We start from the raw sequence: 19,852 nt of genomic DNA on the forward strand, positions 1-19,852 counted from the left end.
TACATTCTTTATTTTGCATAGCTTAGCTCAGTTTCTTTATTTGTAAATCAGGGCTCAGAATATAATCTTTTATAAAGGGCTAATATGAGATAAAGTTAATATATGTAAAGTGCTTGACAAATAGCAGGTGCTTAATGTTGCTATTTCTCCTCTTCTTTGCACACATTTATGCAAACCTACATATAATCTTTGGATACAAAAGTTTGGTTTTATTATTGTCCTGGGGCTTGAGCTCTCTCAGAAGACTATAGAAGATACAGATTTAACAATCTCCTCTGTTTCCTCATGTGTATGTTAATATTACAGGTCTTGACAATTAAAAAACTTGTATATAAACCTAGAAATACTCTTTAGTCTTCAACAACTTTCCTTAAGGCTTTTGTTTTCCGGGTAAGATGTTAATGAGTGTGGAGATGACAAGACAAAGTAGAGAAAGGAATTAAAAAAGACATAGAGGATTAATCCACTAAATGGAAATGCGGTCACTGGATGATCTATGGTTAAAAAAGATTATAAGAAATGAGCTCCTTCAAAGTGGTGTCTAAGGATTTTTTTGGAGGGGGAGACAAGAGAATTAAATTATGGATTAAAGTAAGTTGAAAACAAACAACTTCTGTCAAGGCTGGTTGATCAATGTGAAGCCTTGTTGAAATAGGTGAAGTTACAATTCATGGTAAAGAACACTAATAGTAGCGTGCTGGTTTGGATATATTATGCCCCCCACAAAAAGCCATGATGTTTAATCCAATCTTGTGTGATATTAGGGTTAGGTTGTTTCCATGGAGATGTGACTCCCTCAACTGTAGGTGAAACATTTTGATTATTTCCATGGAGGTGTGGCCCCACCCATTCAGTGTGGGTCTTGATTAGTTTACTGGAGTCCTTTAAAAATGCTGACACAGACCCAGACACTTGCTGGCTTAGCTCAGAGATGCTTGGAGTTGCAGACCCCTGACATTGGCTGATGCTTAGATATTTTGGAGAACACCATTTTGAAATGCAAATTGGGAGCAAGCAAAAGCCAGTCAAGTGCCTTCCCAGCTGACAGAGATTTTCCAGATGCCATCAGTATCTGTGAAGGTACCCTATTGTTGATGCCTTACCTTGGACATTTTATGGCCTTAAGATTGTAACTTTGTAACCAAATAAACCTCCTGTATAAAAGCCAATCCTTTTCTGGCATTTTGCATAAGGGAAGCATTAGCAAACTGGAGCAAGTAGCAATGTGAAAAATGTTCTACCTGCCCTCTTTTTGATACGTAAATGCAATTTCCATTGATTAAAATTTGTGTTTTCAAAAAGTGGAAAGATAGTATAGGATACTATTGCCATTTACAAAAAAGGATCTATGCCTCAAACAAAATAAACCCTGAAATATTTGTTTCTGCTAAGATGTCAGTTTCCTCCTCATTCTTATAGCTCTCTTTGTTTTCAAAAACAGCAGTCTATTTAGAAATGTAGAGAAACTCAGATATCCTGTCATTAGACCAATGCTTTTATTGATGAAGTGACTGAGGTCTTGAGAGTTTAGATGGGTTGTTTCAAGCTGCAGAGGTAGTTATTGGCACCATTTACCTAATTCCTAAACCAATATTCCTTTGATTTTAGCATGCTGCCTCAAGAAAAACCCACAATTGGAATTTAATTTTTTTTAATTGAACAGATTGGTGTGCCTTCCTTTATTTAGCAGGACAAAAAGGTGCTGATGGCAAAAACAAAAACAAAACACTAAAAAGATCCAAGCAGACTATTACCTAAAGTCCACATTTATGAATCCAAATTAAGAAGATACTTTCATTGGATGGCTTTAGAGATTGGGAGTGATTCCTGCCCTTTTTATGTCTTATTTATTTAGGAAGCTAGGGTGTAAACAAACTAAAGTACATTAAAATGTCTATTTTAGCTGCTGCTGATTTTGAAAACCAAACCAAGGGAATAATAGAAAAACAGCCAGATCTAGGTGTAAACTGGGTATAAAGCCAAACACTTAACTGAATTGCACACCCCTTCAATCTTTCCTTTCATTCCCAGGGTGCTAGAAAGGTGTTCAGATGCCTCCATTATATTGCTCACTCCTGCTGGCCAAAGAGGCTGAGGTTTCTCATTAATTTAATGGGAAGCTGTTCAGCCCTTACCATTCTCACCATGAATTGCACCATGGTCAGCAGGAGAAGTCATTCCCAATTTATTATTGTCTTGATAGCTAAAGTGCTGCTGCATTTGGAACACTTTAAGGAATCCATTCTCTTTTAGTAGGCTTTAGTTATAGGTATTTCAAAATAAGAACAGTATTTTAAAATATCAAATAATAAACAGCACATTAAGAGGTTTTTTTTCTTTCTGTGATAATTGTGTTCTTAAAAAAAAAAAGAGTTTGTTGGGACATAATACAAATGACGTTAGAGTGTAGTTGAGAAACAAGGATTTCTTGTCTGGAAGCTGTGGGTAATGTCCCTACTTGCAATTTACTGATTAAATGTGAATTTAAAGGAAACTTTAAAAAATATATCTACTCAGAGATTTCATTATAGCTTATAATTCCATTATATTCAGAGATGAGTAGAACCCAGATCACACAATTCCTCAGCTGGCATAGTGCTTTTCACTAAGTTAAGTTGTTCTTGGTTGGGTCTTATTTGAGGTTGGTTTGCCTGGAAGCCTGAAGGGATAAGGCAACTTGCTCTCATTACCTTTGAGTGCTTATTGAGGGTAGAGGGAAGGAAAACACCTAGTTTGACCAGGCTTTATAAAGCAGATACTATTTAAATCAGCGTGGGTTGGATCAACATGGATGTAGCCTTGGTACAATGGAAAGATCATGAACTCTGATGGGGTTTCCAATATGCACCTTCAGATTTGTTTGGCCAGAGCAGGAAGGGAAAGTTACTTTATCCCTTGACTCTTAGTTTGTTTGAGTACAGATAGGAATAAAAACATAAGTCTCAGGGGGTTTGTGTCAGGGCTAAATTGGGTAGAATATGTAAGGCATTCAGCAGAATGATTCACTCATGTTTGATGTTTAGTAAGCATTAAAACTAATTTACCACCTTTTAAGGCAAGTAACCGTTTAAACTGAATCTGAGAAAAGCTAGACATGAAGTTAGTTGTATTCCAGTTAAGTTCAATTTGACAAAGCAACTGCAAAACTTAAAAAATATGAGGAGTAATACAGTGTCTACATTTAATTTTTCCAGGAATAAAATGCCTTTTAATAACAAAATTATAAGGCTGTCTAGATCTGTGTTAGGAAACACATTTCATTTCACTCTAGCACATTTCAGTCATAGCAGTTGCTAGAATATAACAGAAACAACTGCAGGAGGCACCAAAGAAAGACTTCTAAAAGCAAGGCATTTAAACTGAGAAAGTTTTCTTGACAAAATCTGTATCATTTTATCTTTTTTTTCCTTTTGTGCTACATTGGAGATAAGATTATCATGTGTCCTATGATTGTGTTTTCTGCATATTATTGATCTGAACAAAATAGTATTCTGGGCAGAGTGTATTTTTTTGGCTTTTATCCACCAAAGTAAAGCATCAAATGAGCAATTTTGGGATCCACTTGACTGTTTTTCTTTATACAATTTTGCCATGCAGATGGACATTGGGAGATCATATGCTCCATTAGTCTTAAGAGAATTAACAACAAAATACTCTCAATTAAATTTAGGAAAACTTGCCCATCTAGTATTAATGAGGCTCTTGGCAAATATTACTGAATAATACACTGTTGTCTTTAGTGAGCTCACAATGTAGTGCTTGTTTATTGAGCTACTAGAGCAATTTACAGAGTTCTCTTTTTAGTCATGGAAATGAGAAAGAATCTCCAGATCAGTATTCATTGAAAAGCAGGTGTTATGCTTTAAAAGAGCAATTCCAAACACAGAAGTTTGCTCTAATGTAATAAACAAAGCGTTATTGGAAGAGAGAGGAGTAATTGGTCTCTTTGTTGTTGGAAGTTTAATTACATGCTTCTACCTTTGCAGAAATTTATATTTAAGGGTCTCTATTTTGCCAGTTTCCTCTTCCGTCATTCATTACCTCCACTCAAAGTTTAGATGGACAAGCTATTAGAAGTTTCAATAGAATACTTTCTCCATTTTTCCTTCATAGCTCCATTCACTCATTCATCGTTCAACAACCATTAATGTTTACTAGCCAGGACCTGAGAAGTCACAGATAAATTAATGCATAATATCTGCTTTTATGAGCAATAGAGAGTAGGCTGAATGTTTCAAGAGAGTATTTACAACTTATAAATTGAGGTTAAATGTGGAATACCTAACCCTGAAACTTTACTTGTAGAATTTTGATATACACACATCTGGAGTTTTGAACCTCTGTTAGTGGTGGTAAGGTGGATGTGATTAAGTAAATTCAACATATTCCTTGAGTTACTTCCTACCTATGTGTGAGGTGATGTACCAGGCACATAGAGAAGGAAATAATTACCACAGCCCGGTGCATCAGGACAACTTTGAAGAGAAAATGAAGTTTGAGCTTCATCTTGAATAAAATAGGATTTAGCCAGAAAGAGAAAAGTATCAAGGAATTTTCAAGCAGAGATAGCATTATAAGCAGAAAAAAAGAGAAGTGTGAAAGAATATTGTTCATTTGGAGGAACAATCCTTTACTTAACAGCATGGAAATTTTTAAACAAATCAAGTCAGAGTGAAATCCCTGAGTAATTTTCTCCTCAGAAGGAAAATCATGTAGGACAGGGTGAGGGCTTTGTAAGTTAAAGAGGTGATAATGTGTTTTCAGGAGGAAGCTTTGACACTACTTGGTGTTGATAAAGAAAATACGGTTAAAAATTTTGCTGTCACTAGAAAGGTCAAAAATCTTTGGGTGAAAAAAATTGGCTAGAAAATATAGTGTCATTGTAAAATTGGCAGTGGTATCAAAGGAGTAATTGACAAAATGTCCATGGTGCTAAAACTGTTTAAGCAGACACACTCTAAAAGGCCCTGCGTTTTCTGAAATGGACGTAGTTTAGTGTGGGTGGTGGAGAGTGGCCCACTCAGGTGAGGTTGGAGAGTCAGATTGGGATCAGATTGTGAAAGCCTTGAAGGACAGTCTCGGGAAAGTTCAATTTCTCCAATAGGCAGAGGAATGGCGTGACCAATCAGTGCTCTAGAATAATCATTCAGACTGAGGTTTAGATTGGACAGGGGAAGACATTGATGGCAAGGAGGTCCATTGGTAAGCTAGAGAAGCTGTTGAGAAAAGCAGTGACCAAGGACTGAACAGAAGAGTCACTGCAGGATGAGAGAAGAGTGGTGGATGCTGGATGTGTTTTAGAGGTAGAGCTGGCAGGATCGCACTCCCTTTATCCAGTGTGTGGATGGATGAGTAGAAAAATGGGGACAAAAACTAAATAAAAAATAGGGTGGGATGGGGGTGTGATTTGGGGGTTCTCTTTTATTTTTATTTTTTATTCTTATTCTGATTCTTTCTGGTGTAAGGAAAATGTTCAAAAATAGATTGGGGTGATGGATGCACAGCTATATGATGGTACTGTGAACAGTTGATTGTATACCATGGATGATTGTATGGTATGTGAATGTATTTCAATAAAACTGAATTAAAAAAAAATAAAAATAAAACAATTATATGGTATGAAAATTTAGAAGTATTAGGGCAATAGAAGGTGGTTATAAGCAGCCAAAAGGCAAAAGATTTGGGACCTTACTTCTACTTTCACCATGTAATCACCTTCCCAAGTTGAAACTAGGTCCTGGTACTTTCACATTTTGCATTTATATTTTGAAACTGTTTTAATATTAATAACATCTTATAATTGTAGTGATTATTTTTTTCTTCAAACACATGTGGAAACAACACCCAATGAGAACAAAAGCTATTTATTCAGAGCTTGCTACAGCAAGGGAGTTGGCCACCATCAGTTGCATTTGGCAGAGACTCAAAAGCAGACAGAGGAGTGGGAAAGCTTTACAGTGAAAAAAAACTGAAGAGTTCAGGTGAGTCCTGATTGGAGGCTCTTGGCATGGGGAAGCTAGAAGAGGGCTAACTAGAAGTGTGGCATCCTATGTGATTGGTTAGGGGAACATATTTGGCTTTCTTCAGTTGATTTTAAATTGAAAGGGGCAGGGGGAATTAGGGAAGCTGTCTGTTATCAATCAAGTCCTGGTTATTTGGGGTTAATTATTATAGGAATTGTGGTTTGACTTCCTGGGATGTTTGCTATAGATAATAGCTAGCTTCCTGGACTGATTGTTGCAGGTAGTAGGCTAGATTTTCATGGTCTGGTTACTGCTGATAGTGGGTCAGAGTTTCCTGGTCATTGTCTGTTTGTATACTCAGTTGCTCACATGCTTTATTTGAGTTTGATCAATTGTATATTTGTTTGGGAATTGAATGGTTTCAAATAAAATTGCATCTCCAAATTTCATTGGGCATTAATTAAAAATTTTGCTTCAATATAAAAATTTGCTGTATGGTAGCTTTTAAGAAACCCATTAGATCCATATATATTGAACAATGTGTCTACAGTAACAGATGATCTGTATCCCATTGACCGGGCCAATGGCAGAACACGCTGCTACCTAGGTACAGGAAGGGTGGAAATAACAGGCACACAGTGCCTCATCCTAGAGAGGTTCGGATGCCCAAATAACCACTCCTCTTAGGGTATAGATGAGACTCTGAAAGTCAAAGAATTTGCTATGTAATAGTTGTTAAAGGATTTTGCATGGATTTAGTTTGGGGGACAGCTATGTGGCAAGTGTATATGTGTCTGTGCATGTCCCATGTCAACCTAGAAATAAATAAAGCTGCATGGCAATAAAGGCATTTATTTGGAATCTTAGAATTGCAATTCAGGGAGCACAGAGTCAGGTAGCAACTCAAATTGTATCCTGTCTTGGCATTTCCAGGCAAGTGTTTTAAAGGAAAAGAATGTTATACAATTTGTTTATGGTTGGTGTATATTTGGGGTATCTAATTGTCCTTAGTTTAGATAGGTAACAGACTTTTTTATCTTGTGGTTTGTTTATGGTGCCTGGTTTTGAAGAACATTGTTGCTTTCGACTTTGCATACTTTGGCAGTTTGTGATATCTGGCTGAGACCTGCCTAAGACTAACTTCCAGAATCATCTCCTATTTTAAGTTTCCTAGCAACAGAAATTCTATTTTGTTTTGTTTCTTTTAACACCCTGAGCACCAGTGTTTTTCTCTAATCCAAAACCACAATCTCTAGAGAAACCTGAAGATCATTGGCATGAAATATGGTTTTGAGGATGCTTGTAGCATAGAACCAATATACATGCGTTCATTTTGAACTATGAAGTTGAAAAATGTTTGGGCCAGTCTTAGTAAGTGCTGTGCTTACCTGCAGCTGTTGATTTGAACACCCAGATCATTCAAAAATATTTATTAAGCTTTTAGGTATATGATATAATGCTAGAAATATATTGGATAAAAAAAAAGGGAATAAGGCCTGGTCCCTGCCTGAAGACAACTGATTAACTAATTGGGGAGAAAGGGACAAATGGAGGAGGAACTTAGCTCGAGAAGCATTAGAGGAGAAAGATCACATTCCATGTGGGGGCAGGAAAGGTGTCAGGGCCTCTTTGGTGTTTTTTCCTTTACCTCTTATCTTTATTTTTATCTATATTTTACATAATGGTGAATTGGCAGATCTTAAGTGTTTCAGCTCAATGAGTTTTTTTTTTTTTTTTTTTGCTTAACAACTTTTTTTTTTTAATTAAATTCAGTTTTATTGAAATACATTCACCCACCATACAATCATCCATGGTATACAATCCACTGTCCACAGTATAACATAGTTATGCGTTCATCACCGCAATCTATCTCTGAACATTTTCCTTACATCAGAAAGAACCAGAACAAGAATAAAAAATAAAAGTGAAATAAGAACACCCAAATCACCCCCCCATCCCACCCCATTTGTCCTTTAGTTTTTATCCCCATTCCTCCACTCATCCATACACTAGATAAAGGGGGTGTGATCCACAAGGTCTTCACAATCACACTGTCACCCCTTGTAATCTACATTATTATATAATTGTCTTCAGGAGTCCAGACTGCTGGGTTGGAGTTTGGTAGTTTCAGGTATTTACTTCTAGCTATTCCAATACATTAAAGCCTAAGAGGTATTATCTATATAGTGCATAAGAATGTCCACCAGAGCGACCTCTCGACTCCATTTGAAATCTCTCAGCCACTGAAACTATTTTGTCTCATTTTGCATCCCCCTTTTGGTCAAAAAGATACTCTCAGTCCCACGATGCTGGGTCCACATTCATCCCTGGGAGTCATAGTCTGCATTTCCAGGGAGATTTACACCCCTGGGAGTCAGGTCCCACGTAGGGGGGAGGACAGCAAGTTCACCTGTAGAGATGGCTCAGTTAGAGAGAGAGCAGCTCAATGAGTTTTGACAAATATATTACCCACTCTGTGTAAACCACACCTCTATCAAGATACAGAACACTGCCATTACCCAGAAATTTCCCTTGTGTCATTTCCCAAACAATCTTTGTATCTCCTACCTGTTAAAATAACACATTAGACAAAATATTATCAACATGAGTTTATTTGAGCAGTTAAAGATGAATCAGGGCAGCATCCAAACCATAGGTGGAAAGGCTCTCCTGCAAGACAAAGAAGAAAGGAAGTTTAAGTGGGTGAATGCAGAAACTTGAAACAAAAATATTTGATTGGTTACCCTAAAATTCTTTTTAGGAATTTGGTGACCATAGGGTTAGGTATGGCATCTAGTGCACATCGGACTTCCCTACATTAGTTTGTTCTTATACAATCTATTGTCTCCATTTGTTATATTTATCATACCAGTGGTAACCACTGTTTTGACTTTTTCCACCACTAATGAATTGTACCTTGTCTTAAACGTTGTCTAAATGGAATAATATAGAAAATACTTTTTTGTGTCTCTCTTTATTTTGCTCAACATTCTGTTGAGATTCATCTATGTAGTTGTATATTTCAGTAATTCACTCCCTTTTTCTTCTAAGTAGCATTCCAATTTATGAATATATCACAATTTGTTTATTATCTTGTTGATGGACATGTTTCCAGCTTTTAGCTATAATGAATTTTTTTGTGCCCATATACTTTTATTTCTCTTGGGATTAATGGAATTGTTGGGTCATAAGGTAGATATTTGTTTAGATTTATAGGAAACTGCCAAACCTTTTTTCTAAAGTGGTTATATCATTTTATATTTCCATCAGCAATATGTGATGTCTCTGCTTGTTCCAATTCCTCACCAACATTCAGTGTTGCTTTTCTTGTTAGTTTTAAGTAGTCTAGTTTATGTATTATACTATTTCATTATGGTTTTACGTTGCATTTCTCTACTAACTAATGAGGTTTGGCACTTTTTCATGTACTTATCGACTACTCATGTATCTTCCTCTACACTGGCTTTTGTATTTTTGGATGGGATTTTGGCAGCTAGTGTTCAGGGGTGGAGAGAGGATTCCAGATAGAGGGAGAGCCATTGGCAAAAATACGATGTGTTTTTTAAACACAGGGAGGAGAGGAGGCATATGTTGGCTAGTCTTAATGATAAAGATGGTCTTTAGAAGACATTCATCCATATTTCCCAGTAGATTTGAGATGCAAATTAAATTTTAAAAACTGTGCAATCTGTCATCCCTATTTTTAAAATTATTAGGCAAGTGATACATTTTTATATTGAACATTTAGGAAATACAGAGAAGTCAAAGAAGAAAATAAAATTAACTGAAATTCAATTATATAAAGATAACTGATCTCTTTTTCTCTCTCGATGTGTGTGTGTATATCAGAGAGAATACAAAAATAGAATATAATACTATTTGTTAAACTGTTTTGTTTTCAATTGACAGTATATAATCATTTATTTCTATAGATTCAATATTCTATAATATACTTTGAAATGGCTGGTTAGTATTTAACTGCATAAATATGTCATAATTTATAACAAATTTAATAGTCTTAGGCTTTTTAGTTGCTTCCCATTTCTCACCTATGAACAGTATTTCAATAAACATTTATTGAAGCTAAAACTCCAAATATTTATTGAAGAATTCTACTTTTCTCTACTTGAATTGAAAAGCTAATTTTACTATGTATTAAATTCCTGTAAATATCTGAGTCTCTTTCTGTCTTTATGCTGTTTCATTTACCTTCCTGCACTTCCTACTTTTGTTCCACTCTATTTTAATTATTTTTCTATTACTTAATACAGCATGGCATATTTTCATTACTTCCTCTTTTCAAAAATCTCTTAGTCATTCTCTTGCCTTTATTCTTCCAGATAATATTTTTACTACTTTTGCCATTTATTTGTCTTGCAAAACATTTACAAATTAATTTGGGGAGAATTGACATTTTTAAAACAGTGAATCCTATGAGTCTTAACTTTAGTCACTCAACTTTATTGAAAATAACATGTATTTTATTTTTATAAATAAAATATCAGGTTTTGAATTTTCTGTAATAATAATTAAAACAGCGTGATACAAGGGCAGGAACAGACAGACAAATCAGTTTATCAGCATATAAAGCTTAGAATTTGCCTTTTTGTGTAATTAGTTTTTAATAAAAATTTCAATTGCTTTGCCATGTGTTTATTCAATTTTTGCGTTAGTTTTCAGTAATACATATTTTCCTATAAAGTGTTTATTTCATTCAGAGTTTACAAGTTCTTAGTGCAGAATTTTATATTCTTTAACATTGCTATCCCTGGCAGTGCTTCTCAACTTGGGTGGGGAGAGATTTTGCCTCCCCAAGGGACATTTGGCAATGGATGGAGACATTTTTAGATTTAGATTTTAGATTTAGACATTTTTAGATGTCAGAGCTGGGTGTGTGTGTGTGTGTGTGTGTGTGTCGGGCTGTGTTTGTGTGTGTGTGTGTGTGTGTGTGTGTGTGTGGCAGGGGGGCAGCTACTGGCCTCTAATGGCCTCTAATGGCCTAAGGATGCTGCTAAACATCCTTTTCCACCTGTCTGGTGCATTTTCTCTTTGCTTATCATTACAAATATGGGTGCATAGAGAAGTGATTGAATAAATAAGATGTTGGAGAAAATTCTATGCCTACCGTATTTGGGGATCTATGCGATTTCTTTCAAAGATTGTTTTGGTCCCAATCAAACCTTCTAGGTCTAGTAAAAAGAAAGAGGAGGACAATGAAAATGGGAAAGAGGGGAGGAGGGAAGATGTGAGGAAGGGAGGAAGGAAGGAAGGGAGGAAGGAAAGAAGGATTGATTTACTCTAGTGTAGTTTTTCTTGCCAAACTACAGGGCAATTACCTCTGGAGAGAAGGGTGTGAACTAAAGCCGGAGTCTACATCAGGCAGTTTTGTCCCTATGCCAAAGAGTTCTATTCCCTCTTTGTTAGCTGGGATAATGTCCCTCTTCTCAAACTGGCACAGCATGTCTCTTTGGAGGCCAGCTGTGGCAACGCCCCCATTCTACTTGGCTTGCTCTATGATCCAAGAGTAAACTGGGAGAATATTATGCACAGTTATCCCATCCTTGTTAGCTCCAGATTTGCAACTCCCCTCCCAATACTGCCTGTCATTTTCCTAATTACCATTTTTACTCCAGCCTCTACTGCTGGGTACTTGGGATCAGTTTGTAAATTGTGAGTTAGCCAGCAATTTTCTCAATCTAGTCTTGCTTGGAATATATTCTCCAGAAACTTCTTGATGTTTTAAACAAAGTTTTGTTTCCATCCCTAATTTTCAGAGCTGATACAATTTTCCATATTTTTAAAAATTCCTTTGGTCATTCCACTGGGAATTTGGGAGAGTAAGAAATTAAACAATCTGTCTTTTAAATTTTAAATTAGAATATGTTATCAAGCATTCCACAAAAGCAAAACACTATTAACTCAATGAGAGATATTGAAATATCTCTTAATCTTTGTGATTCCCAAACTCTGGGCCACAGATTGGCTGCATCAGAAATATGTGGGGATAATTTTATGAATGGAAATGCTTGAGTTCTTTCTCAGAGATTGTGATTCAAGGAAGTATGGTGTGGAGCCAGGGAATATGCATTTTTAGCCTCTTCCCGAGCAATGTTTATGGTCATCCAGATTTGGGATTCACCACCACAATGGCCAAACCCTTATGTCTTATTACTATATTTTAAATTTTATTCTCTTCTCCCATTCCAATTCCTAAGGATAACAGAGTACCTTTTAATCTTTTATTTTTGTGAAAGCAAATTTAAATTAATTTTTTCTTTTGGAATTTCATGATACTTGTTAAGATAGATGAAGACCTCATGAAGTGTGGCAACAAGAAACCCTGCTCTAAGTATAGAATAGTCGTAGCTACTTCTGAACAGAGTGCTATTTGAAAATGAGATGGTCATCTTCAACTTCTCTGCTGGAATCTTTAAATCTGGAGAAACCATTTCATCATGTGTTTGGTGATTATTTGGGAAAATCCTATGGTGTCTTTTTAAGATCGTGTAGAATTCATGGTGGGAAAATGAGAGGAACATCTGGATGCTTTGCAAGTGCTTTCATGAGTAGGACGTTCCAGGACAGAAAGGAATGCATTGTATGGGAATTTTTTAATAAAAATGTCCTATTTCACGAAAATGCTTTTATCAGTGTTATTTAGAAAGGTCAGTACTGGCTTTATTCTCTGGAGTAACAAGCACAGACATGCCTATTGCTAAAGATTTGGTGACTCAATCTTTTTCTCTCTCTCTTCCTTCCTTCCTTCCTTCCTTCCTTCCTTCCTTCCTTCCTTCCTTCCTTTCTTTCTTTCTTTCTTTCTTTCTTTCTTTCTTTCTTTTTTGTGGGGTTGGGTTGGCTACAGTGATTTAATTCAAATCCACTGATATTGATTAGAAATGTTTGGGCTTAGAATGGCATATGTAAATATACGGAAATGAAAGTCATTTTAACACTTTGTTTTTAACCTAGAAACTCTGCCCTCTGGCATTCAAGCATCTGGTTCCCCTTATCTTGCCTGCCAAAGCTAGCAGCCAGCATCCCTTAAGAAAGGGATTAGATGTAAAGTCCTGATAAATCCCATTCAGTTTGAGCTCTGTACCAATAACAGAAGGACTTTTGTTATCCATCTGTCTTTGGATGAAATGGGGAGCTTTGGTGCTGGCACCACAATGAAATAGAAGGTTACGAGTCTATCTGTGATTGTATTTTAATTCAGATTTCCATCTAACGACACCACTGAGTGATGACATACACCACTCTGCGTCACCAAAATAAAATTGTATAAGGCTCCTATATAATTCTGAGTCAACTAACCGTAACACCCAAATCTAGATGGACTGCATAGACAAACTGCAGGTTTTCCATTTGGTTTGAATCTCATGGTATCCAATCTCTAATTTCTTCAACCTCTTATTCTGTCTATAATTGCAAATTGTAACTCCAAGCAGAAAAGCATTTGTAAGGCTAAGGGGCTTAGATCTACATCTTTCAGGATACAAGAGATTAAAAGTAAAGCTTTTGTGTAGATCATGGCATCATCATCAAGAAGAGACAAAAAACATCTTACTATCTCTAATTTAGAAGGTGTGCATGTAAGATAGGTAGGAAAAGAGGTATTTAAACACAAGGGAAGGGTAAATGCACAAAAGGGGTATAGAACGACTTTAAGATTATGAATCCTTCCTAGTGTTTCAAAGCCACTAAATTCCCCTAGGGCACAAAGATAGAACATGTGTGTTCACACACACACATGTGCGCTCTCACACACACGTGTGCACACACACACACATGTATACATTCCCTCTTTCACATGCTCACGCCCACAAATTCAATGGCCTTTGGCACTATATCCATTTTGCATTGCTGCATAACAAATTATCACAGAATTTGTGGCTTAAGATAACATAAAGTTATTTTCTCATAGTTTCTGTGGGTCAGGAATCTGGCACGTTTTAGTTGTGTTCTCTGCTCAGGGTACTACGTGTCTAAATGTTGCTGGCTGTGTCCTCATCTGGAGACTCCATTAGGGAAACATTTATTTCCAAGTTCCCTCAGGTTGTTGGCAGATTTCATTTTATTGAAATCGTGCGACTATGGTCCTTGTTTTCTTGCTAGCTATTGACCAGGAACCACTCTCGTGCAGGCCGCTCTCCATAGCCTAGAAGGCTCTTCCATAGGTCTTCTCACACATGGTTATGTATTTCTTCAACACCAGCCTTGAGAGTAACTTATCAGGTCAGACCCACCCAGGATAATCTCCTTTTTGGTTAACTCAAAACAACTCATCAGGGACCCTAATTACAACTGCAAAATTCCTTCACCTTTGCAGTATAGTATAAGCTAATCACAAGAGTGATGTATCATCATACTCACAGGGGGTCTGCTTGCACTCAAGGAGAGGATTTTATAAGACATGTACACCATGGGGCAGGGATTTTGGAGAACCATCTTAGAACTTTGCCTATCACAGTCACCCTAATATTCATAGCCTTAATCCATATACCCTAACTCACTCTGCACTCTACTGCACGCTAAAAAAACTCTACTTTTTTTTTTTTTTTTTTTTTTTTTGCATACTCAAGGTTTTATTTCATTTCTGATTTCATTACTTCTAACCCTTAGCCTGAGCTCCTGGGTCACCACTTGAGGTCCTTGGTGACCTGGGCTGGTTGAATGCCTTAGCTGAAGACTTTACTTAGCCTTATGTACTTGGTCAATTTTCCCATCAGAACAATCTCGACCCTAGGAATTGGCATCGGAGCAAAAAGCTCCCTGATTGTTGAACACTTGCCTGCTCAATGTCTCAGATGTTTGTGAAGTCTGTGATTCTATGCAAGAGAGAAAGAGAAGAGAACTGAAAATCCCTCCAGAGTCAGATGTATGTTTATAAACAGCCTTTTAGACTGTGAAGAAAATGAAGAAAGGAAATCCGTTCTATCCTGTCACCCTCACAATTGCAGGATTGGGAGAGTCCCTTGCAGATATTAAATGTCCTTTGAAGCTTCTGGGTGAAGTGTCTTTCTGGTCAGCTGGCTCAAGGTGCTGTGCAGGATTAGGAAATGCATATTCCTAAAATCCTATATTTTAATTCAAAACATATTTCTCCATAGAAACAAGGTTTTAAACACTTTTTAGATTACCAGGTCAACCTACAAACCCTTTAACAAAGAAAACATGATAAGATACCACAAATTTAGAACCGTTCCCAATGGCTGCATGTTTGTATTAGAATTCTACCATTTGTTCTCTTTGAAAATTTGGTTTAGGCACTGAACCAAACCATGCAGGGACCCATTTTGGAGAGTGGAGAGCTGTTATCCTACTTTCTAAAATTATTTTCTTGGGTAAGAGTTAATGACTGATGAAGGGAAATCATGTTGGGTAAAGAGAGCTAAATTGCAAACTTCAGGCTCTTCTCTCAAAGCCTAAGTAAGGAATTGAGTCTCACTTATGGTGGAGTGACCTGCCTCTCTCCAAACCTTTTTCATTCTTTAAGAATATATATATTTCTTTAGTTTTTGATCTGAAAAAGCTCCAGCAAGGCCATGCTGTCTCCTGGTCAGATTGAGAGAGTCCTCTGGGAAGTGTATGTGTGAGCTCTGATCTTGCTTTACAAGGAGATCAACATCTTGCCTTTGTTGCTTGAGATTATTCACTAGTTTCTCCTATTACAAACCACCTTCATGTTGAGAGTTGGACAGGGGGTGAAAGGGAATGTGCACATTCAGTTTCTAGGGGAATCATTAAGCAGCTTTACAGAAGCAGGACTGCCTCAGTGTCATAGCTACAGAGTCAAAGTTCAAGTTTTTGGGTCATAAGAGAGAAAAGGTATTCTGGAAGTTTTGTGGAACTAGACTGGACCAAGGCCTTTGAGGGATAAGGGAAGGGGAAGGAAGCACTTATTAGGGAGGCACTTCACAAATATTCTAATTTTAAGATGTATTCTCCATGATATATAATTACCACCACTACTTTGTAAATTAGGCAAAGTCATTTCTATTTCGTAGGTGAGAAAACTGAGGCCTGGAGAGATGGTCACAATTAGTAATGGTAGAATTGTAATTTAATCACAGGTCTGTATGATTTTTTGAAGCTTCATTCTCTCCCCTCATCTCTTTTACTCTACACTAGTGGTTCTCAACTAGGGGCAATTTTGCCCCCTCCCCCCAGAGGGTGTTCAGTAAGTCTAGAGTCATCTTTGGTTGTGACAACTGGGTGGGAAAATGCTAGTGGCATCTAGTTGTGTAGAGGTTAGGGATGCTGCTAAATATCCTACAATACACAGCACAGCCCCACAACAAAGGATTGCCTGGCCCCAAATCTTAATAGTGCCGAGGGTAACAAAAAATGCTCTACACACAGTCCAGTGTCTCATCAACTCCCATATATTCAGCAAACACCCACTGATGATTGCAACATTTATATCCTATCCCAGATATCTGTCAAGAACTTTGGACTTATTTATCCAACTGACCCCTGGAACTCTCTGGGTGCTTCACATATACCCAAACTCAAAATACTTGGTCATCAAATATTCAATCAGCATCTAGGTTTTCAATTGTGATGTAAAAATCACAATTTTTTGTTTACAGTTTATTTCTTAGAATCAATTATACAAATAAGGGCTACACATTTCGATTGGTTGGTATACCTGTGAAGACTCTTCTAATCTCTACTTCTCCTCCATTTCTTTTTTGTTTCTTGTAATCTATTTGTTAAAGAAAGCAAGTCCTTTGTCCTGTCATTTTTGCTGATTGTAATCCATGTTTTTAAAATTTCCTATGTTAGTAACTGATCTGGAAGTTTGATTAGATCAAGGTTCATTTTTATAAGCAAAACTAATTAATATATGCATATATTCTTCCATCAGGAGGTACATAATATCTACTTTTCTCTCTTTTGTGATGTTAGCAGCTATTGCTGATCAATGCCTACCTCCATTAACACATCCAAGGTTGCAAAACGGTGATGTAATTATATCAGTCCTTCTTCATTCGCTAGCTGGAGTAATAAAGAGAAACTTCCCCTCATATAATATTGGTTCCCCTTTGGTACAATCATAAGAGAAAGGAAAGATAAATGGTTGAATCTTCCCCATTATTTAACAGTTTTCAGAATAATGACCTAGATTTCTAGAACTCTTTAATGTCAACCAATTAGCTTTATTTTTGATTAAAGTATCATTATAGACTTTTAGACTGAAACATATTCAATGTTTCAATCCATTATAGTTATCATTTTTGGCACTCAAATTATCCCATCTTTGTCAAGTGGGAGCCTTTTCATTTTCCTCCATACGTTGGGGATGGGGAGGGTAAGGAGAAGAAACCAACCTGCTAAGCTCTCTAAAAAAATCTTAAGTGTTCAGCAAAGATGGCTGCCCAGGATGACTCTCCTTGTATCTTTTCTATCTGAGGTTGGGACATTCTTAGCTCTGCTGTTACCTCACTTATTTTCTCTTGTTCATACACAGGGCTATGGTTTCCTTTGTCTATCTGATCCTCTTTTATTTCTATATTTCTGAAAATTCTTTCTATTTCATTTTGTAGATGGTATTTCCCCCCCTTTGGTATTTTTTTTTAAATAATTCAATTTTATTCAGATATATTCACATACTATACATCATACAAATCATACAATCAATTGTTCATAGTACCACCATATAGTTGTGTGTCCATCACCAAAATTAATTTTTGAACATTTTCATTACCACACACACAAAAGTAATAAGAATAAAAATTAAAGTGAAAAAGAACAATTAAAGTAAAAAGATTACTGGGTGCTTTTTTTTTTTTTGCCACCATTTTTCTACTCATCCATCCATATACTGGACAAAGGGGAGTGTGATCCACATGGCTTTCCCAATCAAATTGTCACCCTTTATAAGCTACATTGTTATACAATCGTTTTCAAGATTCATGGGTTCTGGGTTGTAGTTTGATAGTTTCAGGTATTTGCTGATAGCTATTCCAGGTCATTAGAACCTAAAAAGGGTTATCTATATTGTACATAAGAGTGCCCACCAGAGTGACCTCTTGGCTCCTTTTGGAATCTCTGCCACTGAAGCTTATTTGATTTCCTTTCACATCCCCCTTTTGGTCAAGAAGATGTTCTCCATCCTATGATGCCGGGTCCAGATTCCTCCCTGGCAGTAATATTCCACGTTGCCAGGGGTATTTACACCCCTGGGTGTCAGATCCCATGTAGCGGGGAGGGCAGTGATTTCATCTGCCAAGTTGGCTTAGCTAGAGAGTAGATGGTATTTTCTCTTGTTTCCCAAGGCTGTTACTAATCTTGTCTTTGAAACAATACCTTTTTTTTCTCTGGGGGAAAAGAGCTATCTGGGTAAAAAGAGTTGGGAACTGAAGAACTCCGCTTTCTTGATCTAATGTCCAAGACATCTTCCAAAAATGTAAACCGAACTGTTCCAATTCCATGATTAAAATACTTAATGGCTTCTCCCCACTTCCCCCCTTCAGAATCAACTCCAAACCATTTAAAGAGCCCTTTGTCCTCTCAATCCTGATTACCTCCTGGCCTTGCAAAACTCCAGCCATGTGGAATCTCTTGTAGTTTCCCAAACTTGCCACAGTTTCTCCAGCTTATTGTTTGTTTGTTTGTTTTCCTTCATTATGTTCTTTCTGCCTGATTGTCTGGAGGACACTACCCTCTCTCTCATCTTTGTCTCCTTAACTTTAAGTTCTATCTTAGGTCTCAGCTTAGATGCCATTTTCTCTGAGACGTCTTCTCTGAATGAGGTAACTATGTGTCCTGGTTTCCCTGGGACACATAGTTTTAGATTATGCCTGATGAAGATCAATTAGTGCCTGTTAATTATTATTTAAAAAAAAATTATGCCTGTTATTTTTAATGCACACTTTCACTATCAAGAGCCTTCCAGTTTGAACAATCACCTTACCTCTGAATCCACAATCTAAGAACTGTGTTATATACCCTTCTTATGGTCTTCCATAGCATCTTATAACTGCATATGGCATTTTTCACATTTGATTATAATTTCTTACTTACTTGTTTGTCTCCTTCAGTAGATGGACATTCATTTTTTTTTTTTTTTTTTTTTTATCCCAACTACCAATTATAGTGCTAGGTATATAGTGGTCAAAACAAAAACAGAACCACTAGGAGTGATAGATAATAAGGAATTTATTATAGATCATTGACTGGATATAATTGTGGGAACTTGTTAAACGATCCATGAAAGTCTTTTGTTTTTGTATCTGGATCTGGAGCCTGAGGCCAGAGAGGCAGGCATCCAGGAAAGAAAGATGGAGGTAAAGCGGTGAAGAGCAAGAAGAAACTGGAACCCAGGAAGACAAGCAGGAACTCACAGGATGGACTAGAACCCATGCCAGTCTTTCCAAATCTCCAGTATTGATGTGTCAGGTGATCTGTAACAGAAACTTGAGCCCTTTGTCATGGAGCTAAGGATTCACCTGGCCCAGAAACTGGGGAAATTGAAGGAGGATCCAGTGGGAGCCCAAGGAGCTGTGGACAGATATCTGTCCCATGTCACCAAGGTAAGATGGCAGAGGACTGCAATACACATGAGTTCCCAGCAGCATCTGGTAACCTGCAAAGATCTTCCAAGCACAAAAATAATGACTGCTGCTTCATTTCCATCTCCCAAACCTTACTCAAAATGTCATTTGTGGCCCAACATGAACTAGGAATGCAGGGATGAACTGAGCTAAATTGACACAACATAAATCCATGCATACAGTCAATGTTATTTGTTAAATAAATAAATTATACCAAGCCTAGTGACCTTACCACAGCTTCATGATCCTTCTCTTACAGTGGAAAAGGCCCTTAGTACCCTTCTATCCTCTGGAATCTTCTCTGGTAGCTTTTATGTCAGTCTTGCCCTA

Source organism: Choloepus didactylus, chromosome 1 (genome assembly GCF_015220235.1).
Source record: "Choloepus didactylus isolate mChoDid1 chromosome 1, mChoDid1.pri, whole genome shotgun sequence".
Classification (NCBI taxonomy): domain Eukaryota; kingdom Metazoa; phylum Chordata; class Mammalia; order Pilosa; family Megalonychidae; genus Choloepus; species Choloepus didactylus.